This window comes from Cinclus cinclus, chromosome 6 (genome assembly GCF_963662255.1).
Source record: "Cinclus cinclus chromosome 6, bCinCin1.1, whole genome shotgun sequence".
NCBI classification, from domain to species: Eukaryota; Metazoa; Chordata; class Aves; order Passeriformes; family Cinclidae; genus Cinclus; species Cinclus cinclus.
This window is the reverse complement of record NC_085051.1, coordinates 2,295,369-2,321,581: the sequence shown is the minus strand read 5'-3', so window position 1 is coordinate 2,321,581 and position 26,213 is coordinate 2,295,369.

The following is a 26,213-nucleotide window of genomic DNA, read 5'->3' as shown; positions in this document are numbered from 1 at the left end:
ATCCATACTGCACTGGATTGCTCCCAGAAAGGGGGCTGCAGCTCTCTCCTTCCCCGATAGCAACATGATGAGTGATTTCCCAGAAAAGACCAGATAACAGTACCCCCAGGCCATTGAAAAATTAAAAGTGCCATGTGCTTACATTACTTCGCATGTATTAATTTTTGCACTGCACTAATGTGTTCTTGAAGCCTATTTTAACTTTAGAAAAGTATGGGGTTTTGAGAAAGTCATAATTCATTTTGGTTTATATCAGTTACAACATTAATTGGAAAGGAAAAAAGCATCAAATCAAATTGGATTTCCAAAAATTTTATCTATTTGCAGGAAAGAAACAAATTGTTAATGAGAGTGTCTCCTCAGGCAATATATATTGTCACAGTTTCTGCCAACAAGTTATAGGCATTCAGGGTCATGTTGGACATGCTTTCCTTTAATGATTAGGAACACTTATTTTAACCAATAAAGACATATTCAGCCCACATAAAATATTTTTTAAAAATATGAAGGTTGAAAGAAAATAAAACTATGAACAAATTTTTACTGCAAAAAGCCTAAGATATCACATGCTATGGTATTCCAGCAGCAAGAGGAAACATAAGATATGCACCAGCATTGAGAAAAAAAAATTATTTGTTTTCAATATTAGCATTTTATATTTTCTGCATTTAAAGTTTTAAATTTTTCATCCTAAAAAAATGAAATTGAGTCATAATTAAGAAAATTATTTCAGCCAAGCCTATTTAACTATTTAGCTGTGTTAAATTGATAACTTTCTCTTCGGGCCCCATTTCCTTATTAACTTACCTTATGGCTGAAATATTTCACCCTGGTGCTGATGAGCTCAGCTGCAGCAGCAGGTGTCCTAGTGGACAATCTAGGCTTGCCAAAGTTATCTCCAGCATCTAACCTCTCCTAACACCTTTTTCCAGAAGTAGGAAAGGTTAAGCACACCTAAACACTTCTGCCTGCCTCTGGGGAGGGGAGGGTGAGAGGTACCCACCCCTCAGGTCAGCCAGCACACCTGCTCCTGGGACCAGCTCTGTGGTCCATTCCATTTGGAGTCGGCCTTATTTATTCAAATAATGAGTTTCAGAATGAGGCCTTTGCTAGTTTAGATGATTATGAGTGAAGCAGGTTAAGCAACAATAAGACACAATTCTGCACAAAGATCCAACGATGCATTTAACAGCTTTATTTAACCACTGCTGTCTCCCCACTCTCTTCCTGGTAGTCTGTCCATACAGATTAACCTTTCCCACCACTGCTGCCATTTTTTATAGTGAATGTCTCACCTTACCTTCAGAAAAGAGCACGGTCAGAACAGCTGTGAGCACGGGTCTTCTGTCACCATCAAAGACAGCAGCGAGAAAAGTCAGGAAATAAGGGCTGGTACACTTCAGAGGTGTCCAAAAAGTCATTACCTTCTACCTCCAGAATTAAATTCACTTGTTGAGAGAGGATCCAGGAAGGCAGCCCTTCATGGAAGGGGGAACAAGTGAAAATACCTACTAAACCCAGCTGAAGACCCCTCTGTGAACTCTGCAAGTGCAGTTGCAGTTCCTAGAGAAATGGAGGCAGGGCCAGCCACAGGACACAGAGCTTGGCAGTGTCCCCATCCCAAAAGCAGGAGTCACAGCAAAATGAGAGGTGTTATCCAAGGATAAGTTTGGGGAATTCTTTTCCTTACAGACCTCACCGAGAGTTTCAGAGAGGTGTATAATACAAAAATAACTTGTATAGCTCAAAAAAGGTTGGCACATGCATTGATAGATTTTTTTTTTTTTGCAGTGCTGGGGCATCTGACTGAGTTCTGGAAGAAATTAAGAGTTACCTCTTGTGTAAATAATCTAAACAATATTTTCTCTCATACCTCTAACTTTGTAAAAAATTTACAAAGTCAAATGACAAGCAAATGACTGGCTATCAAATATTTACACAGCCACTTTTATTCATTAACAATCTTGTAATTTTTACAAAACTATTTTTTATCAATCCTGTCCTGAAGGCAGGGAAGCTGAGATAGCAACTTGCCACAGTCAGGCCCTCCTCAAGGTTAGTGGTGTAGTCCATAGCAGAGCCCTCGTTCACTCGCTCATGCCCTGGAAAAGATCATGGGAAGTAGCCGGAGTCTTAAATATACTGAAATCAAAAATAAGGCAGGCTTTTTTGACAGAATCTACATTTCATAGAGATTGAAAGCAGACAATACTGCAGAGCAAGTCATCAACATGGCACACTCTACTAATTTCATGAACTTCAAAACCAGATATTTTGTGTACACAACATTACATCATTCAAAGTAGCTGCCACTCTTACACAGGGGCAGGTTTACTATCCCAAGAAATGGAAACCCTCCCTAGAGCCAAAAAGCAGTCATTGCACACTGTTAGTCAAAACTTCATGCACCTCATCCATGACTGGTGAAAACCTGCGGGGTGAGGGCACAGTCTGTCCTTTGTGCAGAAGACACCAGGAAGGTTTCTTTGCCAGGAAATGCAGGGAGGCTGCAGCCCCTGTCTAAGAGAGACATGCAATGGACTCCCCATTTCCCATAGGCTGTGAATGCCTCGCCTCTTGTGACTCGACTTCGAAGAGAAGTTTCCAGCTCTGTTTTTCACTGCCTTGGCAACCTCATTTCCTTACTATGATTCAGTTTTGTTTGCCAAAGGGAGGCTGGTCATTTGTTCTCTCATCATACTGAGCTGCCTTGGTATGATTAACTTCTTGTTTTTTTTAAGCCTCATTTCTCCCTCCATAACGTTTTTGGTAAATTGTTATTTATCATCCTCTAAAGCTGAAATGAAAAATGTACTGAATGATTTAAATATTTTGTTTCCCAAAATAACATTAGAATAGGTTTTTAAACACTGCAAGGAAAAGGGGAAGAAGAAAACTTTCTATTTGATGGGAAATTCTGACTGTGACCATATTCTTTTTCTTTTGGGAGGGGTAGGATCCTTATGGAGAGAGATTTACATTTTTTTGGTTTTGTTAATGTCTCCCTGAAAACTATCAACAATTCATCATTAAAAAAAAAAAAGAGCTTTCAGACATCAGACTTTTTAGATGTCTGAAAAGGAAATTAATTTTATTGCAACATAAAGATCAATATTCTTTAAATGAGAATCATGCAGTTATATCCAGGACAAACAGATTTCTTGATCCAATTTTTGCCTATTTTCATAGCAGTACTAATTTTCACAACCTACCACATACTCATAATTGTATAAGAGTTAATCAAACTACATCTGCCTAAATTTATTTTCACGTCCTCAATGATATGTTATTAATTGAAAGACTAATTCATCTGACAGCCATTAAAGACACACAATAACATTATTCATATTCCCCTGTGAAGTTATATGCATGTAAAATATTGAAGTAAGCACCATAAAGCAGTCACTGATATAACAGATATACTCTAAAATCCACATGAGCTACTTCTAAGACATTAAGACCTAAATCTCTTTAACAGATTTATATGTGACCTTAGGATTTTTCTCCTACAAAAATTCAATATGCTGTTACATTCAGGAGTGCACAGTCCTTTCCAAGTTAATTTCTTTTGCAAATCTCAAAACACTAAAATGACACAAGAAGTAGAGTTACTGTTTGAAAGATGGAGCAAATGCTAAAAAATTAAACAAAGAGAAGCTAATTTGATTCTTCTTTATAAAGGAAGCATGCAAGTCTAAAGCCTACCAGATAACACTGTACCAGATTACACCAATATGCACTGCTTTTTTCCTGTGAAAATTTGCCTTACATGAGCTGTACAGACTAACAAGGAGGTATTATGCTCTTGGACTGTAATACACAAGCAAAAAGTTATTTGTAAAAGTAAATGGATAACACTCTTAATCTCCACTGTGCCTTTTCCCAAATCAATTGCAAACTGAATTATTAATTCAGCTTCCAGGACAGTGAGAAAAGTCCTTTTATTTCAGTATGTACTTTCTTTCAATTACATCTGCCGGGATGTTATGGTTTATGTTTTGTTGCTTAGTTAGGCTTTGTGTGAGTTTGTTGGCTTTTCAAGTATTTTTCTTTATTTTCACAATTTCCAAGTCAACAGAGGATTTCAAGTGAACTCGAATGTCATTTATCTGTTACTAAAACCTTATTCAAGTTTAATGATGAATTTAAGTCAAGTGAAGAAATGCTATCACTGCTTATCATTTACTGTATTAGTGTATATATTAAAAAAGCCCACAGCATACTATTCCCCCATGTCTAATTCCAAAGCCAATAAGAAAGATCGTCAGAGGAGAAACTGCAAAGGCTTTGGGTTATTACTTACTTAAATAAAGACAGGCAGAAATCTGTGGGTCAGATTAGAGAGAAAACAGCAGCAGCACTTCAGAGCATAATCCAGCAGCCCTTTCTTTTCCCTTGGTCTTATTTTGAGCAGGTCACCTGGAAGGTGTGCAAGAGCTGCCTCTCCTCAATTACTTGATGCCACAATCTGCTAGAGGAAGAGGGGGTCCCTTCATTACCATCTCTGAGTAAATCTTTTATTTAGTTTCTATTTTGGACAGCACTGCTAAACCAAGGAATATTTTCCACAGGCTCACATAACACTTCTCATCTAAGGTCAATTACCAATTCAAATAAAAGAGCTAATGGAAGAATTTGCCAAGAAAAGGAAGCTCTGTTTGTCCTTAGGGCAGGGAGGTACTACCAGCATGAAAGGTTAGTAAAAATATGAGTTCAAGAAAGCAACTGAAGCTTCAAGCTGATCTTTCATCACTCTATCAGAGACAGAGAATTAATTTCTGTGCTTAAAAAGAAAAAAGAGGACAACTTCTAATACCTGGACACTGCAATTACAATATAAGAACTAACAAACACCATGGGTATGCTTTGACAAGATGACAAATGTAGATTGTTATTTAAAATATCAGCAAGAAATACTTTAGGTGTGTCTTCCAGTGGCAAATGTATTTTTCAGAGATCAGAAATCATGTCAAAATGGATGAAATTCCTTTGTGTGGGGTTCTGGTGTCTAACTGCTTAATTCTACCAAAATCAAATGAAAACTAGCTAAAATTAAAACCTTAAAAGGCTGAAGAAGGTCCTTTGAGGACATATTCAAGCAGCAAGGCATCTAAGGTTGACTTGGAGCTCTGTCACTTGTAGATCTGCTAAGCAGCAGTGGACACTTAGTTACATGTTCAGAGGCAGTATATTACCTTAAATACCTCAGCTACATAACAAGTATGAGGAAAGAAGCCAGTAAAAGCAATATTACTTTACCTAGATGTTGTTGACCCCAGTTCTTTTTTGACTCTGATTCACTCCAGGTTAGACTTGCCAATAAAGGAAGGGAAGAAAAGGGGGGAAAAGAGAAGAAAAATCAATCCCATGTTCCAAAAGCTCCACACAGAGGCTGTAAATAGAAGTGAACAACCTGGAGCTTCTTCAATAGTCATTGGCAGTTAATTTCTAGAACAGATATCAAGGAAAACTTTTACGGAGGTCTAGTAAGTGGGCATTACACCACCTGGGAGATGAATCGTCATTTGTGGAACCCAAGTGCACTTAATAAGGATGAGCTCATTCTAATCATGCAATCTGACAGGCTGACATTCCCTATTACTGACTTTTGAGGTCACTCAGTGAAGTTTTACGTAACTGGGTTTTGTCTCCCATGGTCTATTTGTACACTGAGTGCTAAACCTCCACCACAAACTGATCTCTACTACTGCTGTACCTGAATTACACCAGTCGTGCTCAGTGATCAAAAACTGTAGAAGAAGCTTCAGAAAACACATGTTCCAAGAAACTTCTCTGTGGGAAAGCAGCCTAATTTATGACTCTTATGAAGACAAGGTAGCATCAAAGTGCCCAAATTCAGTTGTGTCACAGTGAGAAAAAAACCCATGCAGCATTGTTGATAAGCAAATATGATTTCTGTGGTATTATTTTAATTCATCCTCCTATCTACAGATTATTCAAGCAGTTAATGCTTCCAGAAGGCCTTCAATTAAACGTATAAACAATGAAAAACTTGTCATCGTGGTGCCAAGAAAATAATGCCCCACATTTTGGGCCTGAACACAACATCTGAATCTAACTCTAACACTAAAGCACCTCAAACATTTGGAAATCCAACTGCTCTTCAGCTAAGCCTAAATTTTACTGAAGTATTGAAAAAAAGTTTAGAAATGGTGAGGTGCAACTAAATGCAGCTAATTGTTACATGCCACTGATGCTGAAAGAAAAAAAAATAATGTCTATGCCTCAGTGGGTCAGTCACACAATGGAAAGAGGAAACATTGTTCACGTGTGTTGGGGGTGTATATTAGACATGTGTATAATAGGAGAGAATGTAAGCAGGTCTATAGACCACCAGAGAAAAGGTTTTTTTGCAGCTCTGTTGAGTCATTCAACCAACAGTGTTTGGTTATGAGTTTACACTATTGAAAAAATCTGAAGCTAGTGCAAAAGAATTTCAGGCTGAACCATTTTAGGTTGCTACTGCTCTTGTACAATTTTTGAAGTCAGTGAAAAGTGATAATATTCCACATATACTTAAGAACTCAGAGAGCAACATCACAACCCATTACTGAAAAAAAAAATCAGTAATTTTATGTAAAGAAACTGATGCTTAAAATGGGTTTATTACAAACATTTTTTAATATGTCAAGGGTTTTTTTTTGTTGCAGCTCATGCTTACAAGGACTCCATCAGTTATTTAAGACTATAGGTGAAACAGAAGAAATACTGCAGAAATGGCAGAACTGCCAATGGATTTCTAAGTTGCCAACCAGGTGGTTATTTACAGACTGCAAATCAACATGCCTTAACTTACCTTCTGCTGTAGTAAGATGTGTCCAACTCTGCACTCAGCCACACTCCATTCTCCCTACTTATTTCTTATTGAGAGGGAAACCTTGGATTTTCCCCATCAGGTCCAGACTGAGTGATTAGTGGCTGTTTTTACGATTCTGAGACATCCATCTGCTCAGAAGGAATTGAGACACCTATGGCATTTTGCGTAAACCTTCAAAATATGAACATGTGGTAGTGTTCAATCACACAAGGAACTGAAATTAATATTTTCTAATAGAGGAAGACCCACCAGCAACCTTTCCAGCAAATGCCTGCTTTTCTGATCTGAGTTTCTTTTCTTTTGGACAATGATTATATGAAGACTGGAGGCTTGAAGGACTCCACAGCTTTCCCATGGGATTTCTGGCCAAACAGAAACCTGAAACTCAACATAAATATTGTTGCTTTAAAAACACTGTTGGGGAGGAAGTGTAGAAGCTAAAACCAAAAGAGAACTAGAACAGGCAACTTAGCAGATATCAGCACTCTTTTATTATTATTTATAAGTGATACAGCATCAGGTAAACAATCACGTAAAAAGCATCAGTGTTTCAGACTGCTCAAAATAAATCTAACACTGAATAACCTAAGTGTTTCATGTCAAAACCTAATCTTTGCAAAAGGTATGATGGATCCACACCACTTTACTCAAACTTACAATAAAACAATATTACCATTCCACAAAAGCTAAGTTTTCCCATTTGAAATATTCATCATTACTGGGCGACGGTTAAATAGTTTATTTGGCAAGAACAAAGTCGTTGGATATATTCTAAATGTTGGATGAAAACTAAAAAGTGGATTCCACTAATCTGACCAGAGACTGGGACAGATGAATAAAGTTAGCTTAAAAAAAAAAAAACCAAAAAACCACTCTTAGCTCTCCAGATTTGTCATTTGGCACTCACATCACCGTCACCCATATACCATCTATCTTCTGAACCCCAGCTCAAAACATTTTCATTCCAGAGAAAAAAGCTGTTACTTTATGCGACAAAGATATAGAAATCTTGAATGCATTTGATAACATACTGCTATTATCAGGCAGTAACTCCCTAAACTTGGGCTACAACAAATGGATCAGGAAAAAGTAACAACTGACCTTCATAAATTCAGCCTTGTTTTCTACAGTCTGATGTTTTCTGAGCACTAAGCTTTTCTGTTTGTGGATGTGCCACAAACAAGGAAGTGTATTCACTCTTTACTCTAAGTTTGTCCTTTCCCTTTAAACCAGAGCATTTTCCTGATTTTAGTTGGTGGATATATCCACTTCGATTCAACTGCTGACTCCTTCCTCAAGGCCCCACCTTCCTGACCACACCAGGACACTGAGTTTAATTGTATGCATCCTGCTGTGCTGTGTCAGATGAACCAGAAAAAATACCACAATGTACATCCCCAACAGGCAAAAAAAATCAAAGAAAACCTGAAGTCCCTGAAAAAAAAATAGGGATAGGCTGATATTTTCCCTTCACAGATATGGTCATTCTTACATTACATATTTTTATTGCATTTACAATGTTTTTCTCCCTGGAATGGGTCCTCTCTTAGGTTTAGTATAGAAGAATTTAGAAGTAACGTGAAAGAATCTTAATAATTTAATAGTCAAACTTCACTTATAGGTCAAGAAGCCTTCATTTTATTCTTAGGCACTTATAAAATACAGAAAATGTCCCCATGCTTTCTTCAGCTTCCTCAGAGAACTGTATTTCTAAATCAAAGCTTTTCTAGCAGGCTCATATAACTTTGGTTCCAAGCACAGGATAAAATTTTCATTTCTAAAAGAAATGGCTTACAGGCTGACTCCTGCTTTAACAAAAATTTTCAACATTATAAACACCGTGAGTGTGTGACAAATGTGCTAGAATGTGCATGAGTCACTTACTGGGAGAACTTAATATATTAATTATAAATATCAATTAACTTAAATGAAGGAAAATGTTTTCTCCTTGTGTTTGACTACCACTTCTACACTCAGTGTTTAAGAGACTCATCCTTAACTGGGCATCCCAAATATGCCTAGGACTCTGGTAATTTCAGACCAAGAGGATGAGAAAGTTGCAAGAAGTAGAAACCCTTTAAAGTCACTTAGTTTGATACGTTTCAAGTACCATTTGAGACCCAATAAGCTTCTGCAGATTGACTGCTGATAAATTACCACCTCTCTGAATAGCAAAGACTGCTGGCTTGTGAAGTTTATTTTTAACTGATAGTTAACTTTAACTTGCAGTTATATTTTAATTTATAGGTATTTAAAATTTAATTACCATCATGTCACTCAAAGCTTTGTGCAGGCTTTCTTTTTTAAATGGTAGACATAAATCAGTAAAATAAATTAAATGCCACTGACTGCTACATAGTTATACAGCAAATTAATGAAATCACTCAGGAGTACACAGGTAATATAGGCATAAATAATACTGAATCCAACAAGTGGGGCAAATGTGCTATCAAACCTGTCATGCAGGCATGAGAGCAGCCAAGGGGTGCACCATGAAAGACAGCTATCTCCTTATTTTAAGTAGCAGCATCTACACCAACCTCTGTTTTTAATCCACATTTTAGCAACTCTGCTGCATTTACCACGGCTGTTTTCTCCTGGTTTTCAAGCAGGTCTTTTGATAACATGCCAGGCTTGTTCTATGTTCTCTCTGTGGCCTATTTAATAAATTAAAAATCACCTTTGTACCTCTTGGACTGACGCCATGTGCAGCCATGAAGACTACCATACTTCAAGGCTGAGTTTTGGAAAGCACACATTACTCCCTGAGGACTTCTGGAGGACTTTTCTTGGAGCTTACTCCCCTTTGGGGCTGCCATTCCCAGCACAAGCTTATGTAAAATCACCTTTCTTTACAGGCGTTCCTTCACCTAACTCCACAATGCCACAATTTACGTGCCGAGGTAGCAACTGTGTCCTGAAAACTCTCAGAGTAACCCTGAAAGCCACGGTGCACCGAGACTGGTCCTGTAAAAGCAAAAGCCTCTCTTCCAAGTCTCTGCTGATAGAATTCACAAGCTATGAAAAAATATACTGAATTCCAAGAGTAATAAAATTCCAGAGGTACTGGTTTCTGAAAAAATGTAATGCAGCCATTCTGTCCTCTTCTTGTGACCAAGGGTCTCTTTTCTGAAGCCCAGGAATATGAACCCTGACATCCTAACACAGTCCTGAAATGGATATTGCAGCTAATTCCTGACTATGTAAATAGCCTGTCCATTTTCAGGTTGATGGGCTGTTTTTCCCCCCTCCTAAAAGTGTTGTGTGCTCCTACTGCTCGCTGTTAAACAGCTTCTGAGTTTTGCTACCGAGGTGCTACATGTCAGGGGTGGATAAAGTGATCCTTTTATATCAATTAGCAATTACTGTAAAGTGCTTTGGGGTGAAATGCCACAAAGGATTAGAACTTCAAGGGAAGAATAAGCAGCAGGAGCACATGAACTCATAAATGGCATAGATCCTATTTTATGTAAATTGCCCTAGTAATAAAGAATGAGCAAAAGGTCAGATAAATACAGAAAATGACATATAAGCAGAGTAGTCTCTAAATATAATATTTTTCCAAGCTTCCTCAAGTACCAGTGCGTCTCTAGGCCAATAGCTCCCTCATCTGAGCATCTGTAACATTCAGTACAACAATATTTTCCAGTTTTACCACCTTGTGTGTTAATTTCATTCCGGACTAACATAGTATGAGCTCATAAAATCCATCAGAGGAGAATGAAAATCTCTCTTATATTTAGTAACAACACAAAAATGAAACCAAATAAACCTCTCTTCTCTTCCCAAGACATGCACTTGTACTCCCTACAGACATCTGAACCCAGGAAGATCACTATTCCTGGAACAATTTTATATATGAGTAAGGAATCTGGACAGAATAAAGACAAAATTTAAACTACCATTTGAAGGCTGGAACACATCAATAAAGTAACTTCATAACACATATTTGAGAAGCCTTGCAATTCAAGATGTTAGAGTTTCTAAAGAAAACTCATATCCTATTTCTGCATTTTCGTATCATAGCAAACAAGCTTGCATTAGCTGTAAGAGACAGATTACAGTGCCTTGTCTAAAACACGTAAAAGGAAAACAAGAAAACTGATCATTGATAAAAATAATTAACTTGCTCTGCCACCAATACAACAGAGCTACATTTCACTAAGTAGCAGCAAAAAAGCTGAAGTAAAAAAATTTTACTGTTCACACCTGCAATTAAAAAGCCATGGAAATTAAGAATTATCTAACTAAAACTTGACCAAGGAAAGCAGGGAAAAAATATACCTAAAAAAGGCACAGCAAGTCACATTCTTGTTTTAGTAATGCATTCAATACTCTAGGTAGGAGTAATGCATCATATGCAATTAACAGTATGACTTACAGCACCAACAGTAACCAGAGTGTACCAGCTCTTCTAGTTTGTGTTTATCCTCATAAAATTTGTCACTTAACACCAAAAAAAGAAATATGATGAGCAAATTAGGCCTTAGTGGAACATTTTAAAGTAGTCCCCAAGCATGTGACAAAATTTTCCATTAGCAGCATGCTAAACACTTCTACTTAATTCTATACTAATGCTTTCTAAGCTGCAATCACTACAGTAAACAAAATAGCTCAAAATCTGTAAAATAAACTAATTTTCTTTCTGTTTCTATGCAAAAACTGACCCAATGTCATTTATCCTGATTTCCAGGCAGTGCATATATACAATTTCTACATCATTAACTCGAATTCCTATATATCCAAATATCCTGCAGTTCTGCTGGGTAAGCATTAATTCACTCATGGTGTTAAAAATGCTACCTTTTATATATCAGATATTTTATTTGTTCAGTTATGAAACTGAATATGATACTGCAGCTGAAAGAAAAAAGATAACCAGCATACAAAAAAAAAAATCTTAAAGCTGCTACTCCTGAGGATTCAAATTTACTCATTTTAAAGGTTCTAGGCTCAATTTTATACCTAAAAAATGCAATTAACTACTCATGCCTATACCTGTATTTATACATATTTATGTTTAAATATATTTTAAATAAATGTTATATATTACATTATAAGTATTTTTCATATTTATATATGGTATATGGTATTTAATTCAACATATCTATGAATTTGCCAGACAGTCTTGCAATGTCCTATATGCCCATGAAACAGGTATGAAAGAAAAGGCAGAAAGGGAAAAAAATATTGTTAATGAGAAAAAGCAATCTCCTGCTAAAGCAGAAAACTGCAAGTCAGCAGATAAAAATCTCCCAATTCTTTCAGAGACTGACTATACTAGCACCAATTAGAAACTAGCCCTCCTATGACTTTTCTTAACTCTAAATCAGGTAATACTTCTGTCTGACCTCAGGGATGCTTCTTTTCTCAGTATTTTAGGCATTCCTGTCTGTATAGACGGGCAGCCTCTGGATCTGATGATCTCAAAGCACTGAAGAAGCTTTCTACAGGCAATATTTCTAATTTAAAAACAAAAATCTAGACTGGAAATCTCAAACTTAGACCAATTTTTTTTTTTTTTCCTGAATGGTTAACACTGACTTGAGCAGAAACTTGTTGAATGCCAAAGCAATGTTACCAAAAGCATTATTACTCCATGGGATGTTGGAAAGCAGTTGTGCTAAATTGGAAGCTGGGTGTGACGTACAATTTCCTGTCACCAGCAATGCTGCCCTGCTCCAACCTCCACAGCATCACCCAGCTTGTCTCCTGCAAATCTACTCAAAGCAGCAGGCAATGTGTTTTCCTGGGACTGCAGCCCAGGGAAGCCCTTCTGACAGATTGCCTGTGCAAAGCTTCAGCCTCTGTGCCCTCTTTCTCCATTTATTCCTGATGTTTGAAATCTTCTCACATTTTATGGCATCTCCAACAAAATAAGCAAGCCAAACCGCAGAATGAGTCACTTCTTAAAAAGCAAGATGCACCAACGGAAAGCAAATTGCATTTAAAAAAAACCATTTGTGATGTGTCCAGACTGCATTCTCTGCTCAGGTACAACTGAATTTTAAATATACATATATCTATCTATATATCTATCTGCATTTAATTTATATCTAGTCTATATCTATATCTTTTTCAACATGAAGCTCACACAGAAGGGTTTTAATAGCTCATCAACATCAGATAATTTCTCCCTCAAAGAGAGTCACTTTGTCTGTGACGCTATGTTAACTTCATATGAGTATTTGAATGTGTTAGACTTAGATTATATGTGAACCAATAATTTATATTATTAAATTATGAAGCCTTCAAATAAAATACACTTCTGGGTTTGGAAAAGGTTATGTAGATGAAATTGCTCTTGGTCACTTCTTTAAGTTCTTCTTTTGATAAAAAGTAAAACCAATAACACAAGAAAGCAAATGCTGTCCGAAATACTAGGGCATTTTATGGGGGGGGGGGGGGGGGGGGAGAGAGGGGGGGTGCAGAAAGAAGCTGATTTATGATGTGGCTTGTGGCTTCTGTTAATTTCTGCAATTCTTAATAACCAATCCCACCTTTCATTTACATATTTTTCATTAAATACTTGGGACCTCATTAAATGTAGCTGATACCAATAGATCACCAGTAAAAAATCCCAGTTTCTGACTCCTTTCCTAACTGGCTGATTAAGAATAATATAAACAGTAAAACAAACAAAGAGTTATACATGAAACAAACTAGGAAATTAAAGAAAAGTCAAGATACCATTGTGCAGGAAAACAATATAAAAACAGGGTAATAATTTTATTTACAGGAATTTTGTTCCATTATCTGAAGAGCAAAGAGACTCTTAAGTTTTCATATCACAGTTAAATAATCAACCTTCAGAATACCAAAAACCTGCACCACATAGCTGCTGCTACATAGTTGCTATGGCAATTCTTCACTTACAATGAACAAAATAAGTGTACAGCCAACACAGCCTCTGTGTTAAGCAAACAACTCACCTGTAGGTTTTGTAATGTTTGGTAATTGGAGCTAGCATAACATACCAGGCCATCAGAACCAGAGCTTGGCATTTCTCAAGTCTTCAGATACAGGTGCTCCTACCTCTGCTCCCAGACTCTGTTTAAGGCTTGTAAATCATTCCTAAAAACCTACCCCAGGTGTGATCCCACTACACGCAGAATTTTACAGAATTTATTCAAACAAGGCACTGAGATTTGTCTTCCTAGATTAAAACCTTGTCCTTCTATTGTGTCGCTGCACCCCAGCTTCAGCTCCATCAAAGGCAGGCTAAAGCCCAGCTCATGGTATTGCCAGCTTGCCTTTGTTACTGCTGGTACCCCCTGCCCCAAAGCCCTGCCACGCTGAAGCACAGTGCCCAGCTTCTGCCTTTATACCAAGCAGCAGTGCACTGCAACTGCAGCTCCTTAGAAATATCCCCATTCGTGGCCTGGGACACTAATTTCTTGGCATTTCACACAGTATTATGGCTGGGTGTGGATTTTTGAGGCAGCAACTGGAGGCAGCAGAGTCTTGGCACAGGAGTTTCAAGGCAAGTGCAGACAGCAGCTGCCCCAGCAACCTCCCTTTGTCATCTGACCAAGAACTGCAATACTGACAAGGCACAAGTACAGCAAAGTGCAACACCCCAACTCTTTCCCATCAACAAAGTAATGGGAATTGGAAAAAAAAACAAAACAAAACCAACCAACCAACCAACCAACCAAACAAACAAAAAACCTGGGAAAAGCAGTAGAATAAATCATACACTCAGGGTGTTGTGGTGGTTTTACTTCAAACAACCAAACCCCAGGGAGTTACTTGCTGACTCCCCCTTTGTGGGATGGGGAGAGAATTAAAAGAGCAAATTAGAAAGCCCAAGGGTTGAGATAAACACAGTTTTACAGGTAAAGCCACACTCACGAGGAAATTAAAACCAAGAACATATTTGCCATTTCCCAGGGGCAGGTAGGAGTTCAACCATTCCCAGAAAACCAGGGAAAAAAATAGAAAACTCCATCACCCATAAGGGTGACTTGAGAAAACAAATGTCATCACTCTGAATTTCCCATACACACACTTCCTTTTTCTTCCCCCCATGTCATAGGCTGAGCATGAGGCCATAAGATCTGGAATATCCCTGGGTTGGTTGGGCTCAGCAATTCTTGCCGTGCCCTCTTCTAACTCTTTGTGTTCCCCCTGCCCTTTGCTGGTGGGTAAGAGGCAGGAAAGGCCTTGACTTTGTGTAAAATCTGCTCAGCAATGCCAAAAATCCCCAGTATTATCAAAACTATTTCCAACACAAATCCAAAATAGAGCCCCAAACAAGTCCCTATGAAGAAAATTCCAGCCAAGACCATCACAGATGTATAGATCATCAAGACTCATCTTTGATTCTTAGACATGCAACAAAAACCTACAAAACAGGAAAAGTTAAATCCAAAACAGAAGAAGGTGGTGATATTTTTATAATTTCAGAGGTATCTAGTGATTTTGATTAAAAACCCAAAACATTCAAGACTGGCAGTACTTCCCTAATCACACATAGAACCACTTCCTCGTGATTGCCTAAGTTGTACACATCTCAGGAGAAAGACCAGATCCTAAATATCAGAAAGCACAAAAGCCTGCAAGAAGTAAGGATGCACATCTCATCTAGTGAGTTCTTTCTGCAAGATCCCACTTTAATGCTACATACTGCATCCAGTAGAATCGAGAAGCTACTGGAATAGCTTCCAGCAGTAGTTTCTGAAGTTCTTGCATGTACATACCAATAATGAAGAGGCAAAGTCCACGTTAATGCTGCCTGAAAGTCTTTCAGGGCTCAAATTTGGAGCCAGGGAAATCAGGAAGTGGTAGTAGCTCCCCAGCCACCTTCACTGGGAGACTGCTCACAGTGTGTTAAGCAGATGTTCCAAATAATCTGTGTGTGGTTACTTCTCTGATCATGGTTCCATGTCTGTGAGGATCTCATAGGTCCCTAGACTTTGCTTGAACTGTTTTTCCTCTGTCCCATCTGGAAAATTGAGATGGATCATGCCTTAGGGCATCATAGAAGGTGAAACTCCAGAACACGGGGATTCTACTCTGCTTTCAAGGGGAATAATACCAGTAGTTCAACACCAGCATGAAAACCAACACAGCTGAAAAGAAACATCTCCTTGCAAACACCTTCCTTTGGTCATTCTCGGTTCACAGGTCAGCAACTGAAGAAGATTTCAAAAGGTTTTGGGAAATTAGTTGTTGTAATGCATTGAGTTTCGGTAGAGTTTGTCCCTTGAATGGTACTCAATGCCTGCAATTATTTCTAATTGTTCTGGGTTTGCATTAATGGAATTTTTGGTGAGGAGGAAAAAGGGTCAGCCATGGAAGTGACTGAAGTCAACCCACTACACTAAAATATTAGAAATTTAGGGCAAACCAATCCCTATTTATGCAGTCAGCAAACTTCAGTACTTCAACCATATCAACAATGCCTGGAGAAGAATCACACTTGTATATCCTCATAGCAGTCCAGAAGCATGAGGAGAGTAGGGAAAAGTGTTTCTATCTCCCACAGATCACCCTAGCAATGGCTTTTAATTACAACATTTATAGATTATTTATCTGTATCTTAAACTACACACTTATATGTAGAAATACGTAATACCACATAAATGTACATGACAGTCCTGTAGTTGTATATTTTATAAACAGAAGTTGCTCTCAAAAGCTATTTATTCCTCTAAATATCTTCCCTCAGGACCCCCTTTGTCAGCTGTTCCACTTACACATTTTTCTTTTCCTACATCCTGGACTGGTAAAGTTGGTAAACATTAAAGTTTCAGTAGGGACATTTTATGCATAAAAAGGGAAGGGAAGGGAAGGGAAGGGAAGGGAAGGGAAGGGAAGGGAAGGGAAGGGAAGGGAAGGGAAGGGAAGGGAAGGGAAGGGAAGGGAAGGGAAGGGAAGGGAAGGGAAGGGAAGGGAAGGGAAGGGAAGGGAAGGGAAGGGAAGGGAAGGGAAGGGAAGGGAAGGGAAGGGAAGGGAAGGGAAGGGAAGGGAAGGGAAGGGAAGGGAAGGGAAGGGAAGGGGAAAAAGGGGGAAAAGGGGGAAAAGGGGAAAAAGGGGGAAAAGGGGGAAAAGGGGAAAAAGGGGAAAAGGGGTAGGGGAAAAAGGGAAAAGGGGAAGGGAAAAGGGGAAAAGTGGAAAAGGGGAAGGGGGAAAGGAAGAAAACTACAAAGAAGCAGCCCGGTGTAGTTGATGCGGGGGGGAAGGCAGTGCAGGAGTTGAGTGTGCTTGGCACTGCGGGCACCTGGAGGCGCGGGAAGGTCCGGGGAGCCCGCGGCTCCCGGCAGGGCTCTCCGGAGCCGGCGGAGGAGCGCGGCTGCCCCGCCCGGGGGCTCCGAGCGCGCTCCCTCGGCAGCCGCTCGAACGGCCCGACCGGCTCTCCTCTCTGGAATGTCACCCACCATGGCCGAGTGACAGCCAGACAATGGCTGTCGGACGTTCGGGCTCTCTCGCAACCTGCCAAGACATTTTCCTGCCCACTCAGGATCTGGGGGAGGTCTGCTACCTGCTGCATAGATTTCTCGCGTCTGCAGCCGATGTTTTCTATCGCACAATCGAAAATTATTATTACTTTAAAGCAGGAATTTATTATTATTATTATTATTATTATTATTATTATTATTATTATTATTATTATTATTATCCCTCCTCCCCAATATATTACTCCAGATTTTTAAGCCAAGAATATTTGGAAACAGCAATCATTAATTTTGAAAGATTAAGACAAGAATAACCCAAACTTGTATATTTCTGTTTGATTTTTCAGTTTGTTTGGGGTTTTCTGAGGGGTGTTTGCTTGGGAGAGGGCGGTTTTGCTTGTTTGTTTGGGTTTTTAGTTTAAATTCTTGGATAATATACATATACATTTTGAGCACCTTAGAGACAAACAGGTCAAAGGAAAACAAACAAAGAGTATCTTGTCAGATTTCTACCTAAGTATTGAAGAGCATTAAATTTTCCTTTGTCCTTTGCTGGTAAATCACAGTGAAAAAAAAAGTATTTTTTTAATATGTGTACTGCAAATATTAAAAATTATCCAAAACACTGTCTAAGAAAAAAAAAAAAAAAAAAGAATTCTGAAAAGACAAGGTAACAACTCAGAAGTCTGGGGAATGAGAGACTAGGCTGAATCAGTAACCCAAGGAGTGCAAGTACCTCTCAGAAAATGGGAAAAATTGATGGGAAGCCTGGGGTGGAAAGATGCAAGCAGTAACATTCTCTTCAAATTATCTATGATATACATAAGGGGGAACTGAAATCTCCCACAGCAATTCTCACGTAGGTTGCAAAGATGTGTGGAGGACCTTGTTCATTACCTGCCATGGCTGTTGAAATGTTGCTACATTTTATGCAGATATATTTTGATGACTGGTAAAGCAATGTTATCACATACTGCATATTAACTGCTCCCAGGAGACAGCCCTCTCCTCATTTATAAACTGAATTACCCATTCTTCCTCTGTGCTATCAAAGTGCTGCTTGTTCCAAAGTCTTCCACTTAAATCAATCACCCCAAAAGCTGAGGCCATCAAGTTAGTGGCCGTGTGTCTGTGATGGCAATTCACAGGTAAAGGTTTTCTTTACAGAATCACAGAAGAATTCAGGTTGAAAGGGGTCTCCAAAGGATACTTGGTCCAGTCCTCTGGCTTGACCAGTCTAGTTCTGAGTCCTTCTAGGAACAGAAACCTTGCACATTGTCCCTCCTTACATTCTAGTGTGAAGTCCCCTATCTTTTCAGGCATTTTCTTCTGAGAAAGTAATTTCTAACATTCTTTAGGATCCTTCAGAATTTAATAAACCCCTATACAGTAAGAATAAAATATGATTTTACATTATTTCACTAGTTTGAGTGAGAATGTTGGACAGTTTTTTAAAATATATATATATATATAGATATACCTTTACACATATTTACAGAGGGGAAGCATTAACTTGTGAATAGAATAATAGAATATACATATCAATACCTATTAGAGTTATTGCGCCACTCCATTTTCAAATTATTAAAATTAATTGTATTAAATGATATCTGAAGTAGCATAATGATGCCTTGTAAAAAAATCATTTTTTGATCCAAATCCAAGTGAACAATAAATACCTAGCATTTACTCTTCACTTCTTTTTCTCAATTTTTTTTTTATTACAGTGGAGAAATCAGTAAGTCTGAATCACAAATATTTAGAATTTTATATATTAAAAATTCAATCATAAAGCTCCACCAAGTGGAAATCCTTAAAACTACACTAAGCGAATTTGTGAACAAAAATTTGTGTTACAATTACAACCAAAACTCACAAATCCAATCATATTAAATGAATAAAAAATAGATTATCCATACCTATAACTCATCAGTTTTACCAGTGTATACTAATCACATTACTGTTTTGGATTGGAAGGAAGAATAACTTAAACATCATAAGATATTTAGTTTTCCCTCTGGTTAGATCTGCTTCTTTGAAACATTTATCCTGCTATGCCCAGTGCAGACTAAAATGATCTCTTAACACTGATTTGGCTTTTCAAAAAAGTCACCCTTCTGACTTGCTGAAATTGCTTTGGGAAACTTTAATTTCCCCTTCTAAATAAGCAGTTTTATTTATTAACAGAAATTAACAGGCATTGCCATTGTAGGCAGCATAAGATTCTCAAACCAATGTAGGTTGTTAAATGCTTTGCTCTTTCTCACTATTGAAATATTCATCATCTGTGTAATTTTAACAACCTGATAAAAACTGTTAAAAGCATAGTTGTGCTGCCCAGCAGGTAGTGCCATTTTTAATGAAACCATAACTGCCATAAATAAATAATCAGCTCATGAAGTATTCAACATGTACCTCAACTTCCATAAGAAAATTTATTTTGGTATGGGACTGCAAAACATGCCACGACTATTCTCATCCAATAAAAGAATTGGCGGAGAGATATTTCAAACCAAAGTTTTTTCTCAGAACATTTGAACTTGACTTTAAAGCACAGAATAAGTAAATTTTTTTGGCATACAGAATTCAGAGGGGTCCAAGTATACCCACTTGGTATGTTTGGTAACACAATGTCTCTCACACAGTGCAGCAGAAATGTGAACTCGTACCTTGTTTTGAAGCAACTCCCTTCCTTCTGAATGCACCATCCCATCATATCTGTGAGGACATTTAACACATGCCAGGAGACAGTTCTCCCAATGCAATGTGGGTCACTGCCTGCATTCAGAGACCAGCACACAGAGTTATCAGCATGGTAACTCAACCCTATTGCATACAGCAGAGAATCCAAGACCCACTGCCATTTTGTGAAGACCAAACACCATCACTTATTAGTGTCTGTACTAACATTTAGCTCAGATCACACGAGCCTTTAGAAGGGAATTGCAGCCACCACTTTTACTCATATAGATATAGCTTTGCTTGGCTCAGTCCTTTGGCTCTGGTTTGGTTTTGCATTTCCTTGCACTTGTTTTCTTTTCCAACCCTTAGGTTCCCACAATCATAGATGTAGTGGAAAGAAATTAAATACTACTCCCTTATCATGAAGGGGAAGTGCTTTCTACACTACCACTCACTAGGCAACATGTGAAACTTAAAACGGTGAATAGAAAATGATGCAATTAACTATAGGTGATGCCTTAGGATTTCACTTTTTTTTTTTCCAGATACTGCACTGCTTTAGTGTATGACTCTAAAACCCCATGGCCTGTCAGCTACTGTTCTCCCATTTTATGCAGACAAAACAATTCCTCTCCAGGCCTGGGAATCAAGGACACCTTATTGTCTCAGGCCCCAAGAGATGTAAACAGCAGTGAATTGGGGGGGGGGGGGGGGGGGGGGGGGCAAACTTGGAGTAAATTACTTCATTACCTGAAGCTGTAATTGGAAGATTAACCCCTGATATGTTATTGGACCAAACTTACAGCTGTATGAAGAACTCATGACCATTGTCACCCCTCTTGGGTGTAGCCCCTCAGAGGCTTTTGACTGCCCAAGGTGTATCTATTGAAGGCTTTCAATAAATGCCCACTTAATTTTGTCTAGCCTCTGTTTCATGTAGCAACTCTAAGGCATCTAAGGTTAGTCAGAATAACATCAGTGCAAAGCTAAATCATGACAAGGTAGTCTATGCACAGAGGACTAAAGCACAGCAGGATAATTAAAAATAACCAACACAGTTATGTGGAAAGCAGAGCTTGACAAACTTACTAAAATACATACTGCAAACCCAACTGATAAGGTAACAAGGTTGACACTAATCATGGTCTATAACAAACGTGACTGCATTATATTTCCTTTAAAGCATGGCATTTCCATAGTGCCATTTGTCACTGTACAAAAATTAATGAGGTTCACCAAGAAGGCTGAAAAACAGTGAAGAGACATCACAAAAATATATGTCAATGTGGAATCAGTTATGAGGGATGTTTTTAGTAGTCCCAGAGTCTTTGGGCCAGTGCTGCTGTTTTTTTTATCAATGGCTGGAAGAAAATGGGTAGATATAATGTCACTGGTAGCAATATATGTAATATCAATGTAACAAAAGTCATTGACTTGGGCCGTATCAGTTACATGAGCCAGCTAATCCACCTGAATGCTAATATTATCAAATACAAGCTAATGCCTAAGAGGTAGATCACTTTAGAGATGACAACCTCATCCACAGCCTAAAAAACACACAAATAATTACATTATTTAGAGGCAATGACCAGTAAAAACCAGAAAATAAATTCCTAGAGCAAAACTTGTTTTATATCAACAACAAAGATGCTGAGGAGATCCAGTGATGAGAGTGAATCAGTGCAAAGCACTGAAACTCTACCTTGTTCAGTGCTGCTTGAACTGATATTTAATTAATAAAAGCCCAGAAGAAGCTTCCAATAAGTTATCCTCTGTGGGAAAGAGGACTCCTGCCCATAAGCCTGGAAAGGCTCTAATCAATATCCTCTTTCAGCTGGCCGTGAGGAAGAGACTTCATTGCACAAGGAAAAAGCTTCTAATAAGTTATGAATCTTTAATCCAGAAACAAAAAACTTAATCATGATGCATTTTCCAAAAGCTGAAGCTAGGAAATCTCTGGCTAAAAGAGAAGAACAACAGCAGCAGTGATTAATTATTGACACCATATACTCAGGATTCTTTAGCACCAGAAATATTTCTTTCAGAAACAGATTTTTTTTTTTTCCAAATAGAGCTGTTATAGCTCAAGCAGGAATTACAAGCTCCATAATGATTTATTAATCAAAAATGACTGTTCCAAGTAACGCAGGTCAAGCCACTTGAACAGAAGAGTCCTACTGGTGTTTGAAAATCCAAACATCTATGACAGCACCCCAGTCAAGAACTGAATTTCTCACTCTTTAGACATACCTTTGTGCTATAAGCTTTAGCAATGCAGCACCTCTAATATGTTTTTCTAGCCTGATAATTGAAATTTCAGTTAAAATACGGTTTATTTATGCTCACTGATGCACTCAAAATAATTTTCAAAAAGTAAATGCATCAGGCTGAGTGAACAGAATAATGGCTCTGCATCTGTAGTGCTTTTCTACAGGTTTCTGTTATTCTTTTCACTCATTTGAATTAATCTGAATAATTTCTGCTTACCTGAAAGGAATATTTTTTTCAAGCACTGTACCCTGTTCTGTGGGAGCATCTTCTCCTGATTTTGTTTCATGGGAATAGAGTGTCATGATCACAAATTAGCACTATGATCCAACAATAGCCTTCAAGGAAACTGCAGTTGTTACATTCAAACCAAAAATCCTTTGTGGAGTGCTTGCTATAAAACAAGCCTTTGTAACTGCCCTGGCATTTGTTTGCAGCCTAATAAAAGCAATTTCTGACCATTAACCGTTCATGCAGGTGACTTATGCCAGTGGATGAAAAAATAACTTCTTACGGGGAGACTCACTGGTCAAACACATGTCAGCAATGCTCCTTGAGATGCTTTCAGCTGTGCCAAAGTGAAACATTCCTGAAGGCCAAGCTGTTTGGAAGGCAGCATCCCTTCTGTGAAATTCCTGAACTGCATTAATGTGCATAAGCCTTGTGTAATGAATAAATTACTATTCCTTACAGCACTTAAAGCACCTAAATGCAGAATTCCCAACTTATCCCCTCCTCAGTTTTGCTCCTGTTTTGAATTGTTTATCCTTCCAGCAATCAAGGTGACCTATTGGACTTCCTGTCCCTGTGGTATCAGACTGCCATTATTTTCTCTTCAGCTGCAATTAATGAAGCAAAACACAAGTAAATACTCTTCTTTTCCATATAATAATTTAGAATAGCTGCAACAGAAAGTTATGCAATTGTCTCATCATATCCATTATATCCAACTCCCTTTACCCTCTCTCAAGCTATCACCTACATTATGTTTATCCAGCTGTTTTAGGAACATCAGAATATTTTCAGCAAAGTGAGGTTGTGGGTTGAGCTCCAATTTGACAGCAGCTGGTTTGCTGTTTCATGTAAATTCACAGGTGATTTTTCCAATCAGACACAATGAGGGGCAATGCCCAGTTTATTATGACTATGCTCACAGTGCAAAAGGCATTGTCAATAACCTTGCCAATCCCCTGTGGTTTTTTCATTGGCAGTCAGCAAATGGCTAAGCATGACCAAACCTCTAGGACTGAGACACGCTTAGCACTTAGCAGACATTTTGGAATTAAAGTAATGTGAAAATTTTTAATTCCCAAACAGCATAGCATTATAAGAATTTTATACAAATGAAGAAACTGAGAGAAAAAGAGAATAAAAATTAGTCTATGACAAGCAAGACAGGACCTCACAAACTAATCACCTTTTTTTCAGTCAATTCAACTTCTGCAGAATGGAACTTCAGCAGAAAAAAAATTATTTTCCTACCCTGCCACATAGAATTTGGGTATTTTAGAAAAAGCTCTCTACAATCAAGAAATACAGCACATCTAAAAATCATGCTTAAAATCCAGCCCTAGTTTCCTAAGAAGGCCTGTTCTGCAGAGCTATTGTAAACAAAGCCATTGAACTTGTGAAAGAGAAGTGACTTTAGGAGTGCTCCAGTTGCACCTACTGAAATGTGTTTAGACTTCCTGGTCGACTCCAGGATTCCTGGCTGTGTGCTGCCCTCCTCCCAGACAGCTAATCCCTGTCCTCTGACCTGTTCCTGCCCCTTTATTCCGTGGGGTCGGAGCACAACGACCCCCCCTGCCCTGGCAATCCTCTCCAACTGTTTACAAGAGGGCAAAACCCCTTCAATTCTCTTCCACAGGCCTTGAGGAGACAGGGATAGGCAACAGCTTCTTCATGCTTTTCATTACATTCTTCATTCGACGATGAAGTAATTCCATGGTTTAAAAATCAAAAAATGTTTTTCATATATCTTTCACTTCCTCTCCCACTATCTCCCATACAGGCTCTCAAGTTTATTATTATAAATCTGTCACTAAACCAAAAAACCCATAGTATGTGAAGGCAAGATTCCTGAGCTCGCCCCACGCAATAAGGCAAACATCTCAAGAAAAACTGGATAGAAGTTTGCTTTTGTCAGGTTAATGCAACATGGTAAATAAATACCTTTATGCCAGCTACCAGCAAGCTTTGTGATTTTAACTTATGGTCAGATCTCAGAAGACAGAAACAAGCAACTTGTAATATTCTTCAGGTGAATAACCTAGTAAATAACTTTACTCCAAGCATGAGACTGTCCCTTCGATTCTAGATTTTTGAAAGCTTTGTTTATTCCACTTTGAATGTTTGGTCTTAGCCAAGTTATTCCTGATCTAAACTGATGAAAACGTAAACTGAGCTCAGGAACTGAAATGGACGAGCAATTCTCTCTGTGTTCCACTCAGTGAATTTTAGAGATGTTGGAGCTCAAAAACATTTCATGTAAGAAAACCCAAACAAACCCTTGCTGTTAGTCCGTGTACCAAGGGGTTTTAGGAGCTGTGTGCTCTGTACATGCAAGGTGTGAATGTATTTGGCATACAGCTGTCCACCATACAGGTATCCTACAAATAATGTTCCAGACATTTTGCTAAATGCAAACCAAGTTTTTCATGATTTCTTTGTCTGTAAAGTCCAAGTCAGCTCATATAACACAGATTTTGTTCATAAAAAACTGCATAATTGGGACTCTCTGGGTGAGCAGATTAATGGGAAGTGTACTTCAGGAGTAATCTTGGCTTTTAAAAGTCAAGAAGAACACAATGAACCCGCTGTCTTTCTAGACAAGCCATACATAACACAAGCTTGTGTGCTTTATGTTTAAGTTTACCACAACATTAAAAACATGTGGTTTCCCAGCAATTTTTTGAGGCATATTACCTGAATAAAGTGGCCCATCTGATTTTTCAGACATACTATAGCAAAGAAACATACATATTTCAAGCCTTTCCATCTTTCATGGTTTAACCCAGCCAACAGCCTAGCTCCAGGCAGCCGCTGGTTCACTTCCCCACCAGTGGGCTCAGAGAGAGAATGGGAAGAATAAAAGGTAGAAAACTCATGGGCTGGGATAAGGACAGATCAGTAGGGAAAGCAAAAGCCACACACACAGAAGGAAAGCAAAACAAGGAATTAATTCCCTGTTTCCCAAGGGCAGGCAGGAGTTCAGCCATCTCCAGGAGAGCAGAGATCCATCACAGGTAACAGTGGCATGGGAAGACAAATATCATCCCTTCAAATGTCCCCTCTTCTTCCTTCACCCCCCACTTTATACACTGAGCATGACATCCCACGGTCTGGAATTTCCCTTTGGTCAGCTGGGGTCACCTGTCCTGGCTGTGTCCCCTCCCAGGCACCCCCAAGTCCCTCACCAGCGTGGCTTTACCAAAAGCAGAGAAGATCCTGGCTCTGTGCAAGCCCTGCTCAGCAACAACAAAAACATCTCTGTGTTACCAACCCCGAGTTCAGCACAAATTCAAACAAAGCCACTGCAAAGAAAATTAACTCCACCCCAGATGAAACACACTCTCCAAAATTCCCCTAATCAGTTCATACTTTTGAAAATCTTATGGAAACACAAACACTACTTGCAGAATGCACAACATCCATAGCAAGTTAGGGAAATTATTATAGGTTCAAGGAATTCCAGTCACAAAAATACTGGTGTTTGTTTTGCTGGTTTTTAAAGCAAAATGTCTCCTATTTCACATTCAAAAGTCAACACTGTCATTGGAAAAAAAAAAAAAAGAAAGAAAAAGCAACAAAAAACAACACACAAAAAATATAAAACAACAAAAGGTTGATCTGTCTCTCTGAAGAAACAGAAACAGTATAAACATCATGAAGAATTGAATGTATCTTCTTTAGCAAAGCCTGCTTTTGTCTGAGGACTTTCAAGGTCCAATCCAAATTCTTGAAGTCTGAAATTCTTTGATTTGCACATAAATTGGATCAGGCTCTCGACTGTTTCTTTTATAAAA